Source organism: Arachis ipaensis, chromosome B04 (assembly GCF_000816755.2).
Source record: "Arachis ipaensis cultivar K30076 chromosome B04, Araip1.1, whole genome shotgun sequence".
Lineage (NCBI taxonomy): Eukaryota > Viridiplantae > Streptophyta > Magnoliopsida > Fabales > Fabaceae > Arachis > Arachis ipaensis.
In genome coordinates, this window is record NC_029788.2 from 11,370,364 (window position 1) to 11,372,246 (window position 1,883).

Genomic DNA, 1,883 nt, shown 5'->3' on the forward strand with positions numbered 1-1,883 from the left:
TTCCTAACATATTGAAGTGCCAATAGAAAATGGAAAATAGTATTACATGTGGGCAAATCACCTAAAGAAATAGAATGAGTTTTAATATTACGTGAATGTCCTAAAATGAAAAGTTATTTGTGAGAGTCCTTATTTTATTAAACTTAATTTTAAGTCTTTCCATATAAATCGAATTGAGTGAATTCGATTTACCATAAACCATAGTAAACTGAATTAAGGGCTTCGAAGTAGGGCCATCCATGTAAATTTAAATCAATAACTTCGATTTAATAGTGATGTCACGTTGGGGAGTTGCATAGCTAGATAAATCGAATGAGATTGTTTCGATTTACTGGAAATTGGTGAAACCATATAAATCGAGTATAAAGGATTTGATTTACCATTGAAGATAACCATACTAAAATCGATTAAGAAAAAAACGCAAGAGAGAATAAAATTCACTGATAAAGATTTGTTGAGTGTCCTTATCAATCCTTCGACAAGTTTTGTTGAGTTTTAGAGAACTATAATCCAAAATCTAGGATGGCAAGGCATGAAACAAGTGGAGAAGTTATTTTATAGAATTTTGATTTATATTATTCGAGATGGTGTGAAGTATGACCCCTTTGTAATAAACGGTGACGAAGATTTGCAAGTTTTGTTTTACTGTCGTCATCATTTTTCTGAGGTGATGACCTATGAGCTATTGGCCAAATTTGGAGATGTGGTTTGTAGTTTAGGAGGATCAAATCAGAATCCTCAATTTATAACAATGTCAGGAGCCTCAAGTTCAATACCTGTTGGTTCCTTGTCATTTGTGCATGTCATTGCACCTGAGCCTGGGTTAGTGGCATCTCCATCGTTCGCAGCTAATCTAAACTACGTTGATGATGGAGAAATAGGTGACAATTGATCCTTCCGTCAACTTGCTATTGTGATGGTGGTACTCCTGTCATGATCCCGGCTTCAGGGAAGAGTGGACAGCCAGATGCCGTCAAAGATATATTGTGGGATGACAATGATGTGGAATCCGTCATGATTGATGATGATAGCGATGACGATCTATGGAGGAATATTTCAATCCGGGATGCATGGTGGAGCATCAAGTTTGAGAAGTCAACAATACTCTCCGCACATTTCAATTTTAGACTTGGAGGCCATGACACAATAGAAATCTCCGGATGCAGAATCTGGATTTGGGACAAGAGATACATCATACACAAGATACAGCAATATGGACAACTCCGTCCAAACGATATATACAATCTGGGTCGTCCTCCATATCCGGAGTTTTTAAGATTTTTTTAGAGAATTTGTATTTCTAGTGGAGTGGAGAATCGTAAATGTAATTCGCATCTAACAAATTCGAACTCTTTTATATAGCTTGCCAACACTAAATCGAAATAAGTAGCATCGATTTACCTTGGACAACACCTTATTTAAATTGAAACAATTGGCTTTGATTTATCATGAGCTAACAAAACTATTAAATCAAAACACTCTCATTCGATTTATCTAACCATGCAACTCCCCAACGTCACATTACTACTAAATTGAAACTATTGGTTTTGATTTATTATAGGTGGTCCTAATTCGAAGCTACTTAATTCGATTTACTATAATTTGTGCTTATTTGGACGTCATTATTTTAATAAAAAAAGATATTTTTTTAATAAAAAAATATCTTTTTTTTTTATTTTTTAGCGTGTTTGGCAAATTTTGAGTAGTAAAAGTAAAAGCACTAGAAAAAACAGAAAAACATCTTTTTTTAGAAGCTGTAATTTACATCTTTTTTTAAAAGATCTTTTTTCCTTAAAAAAGATGTTTTTCATGTAATAAAAAAACAGGCCTTAGAGATACCTGAATGGTGTCAATGTATTTATAGTGGTGAACCAATAACCACC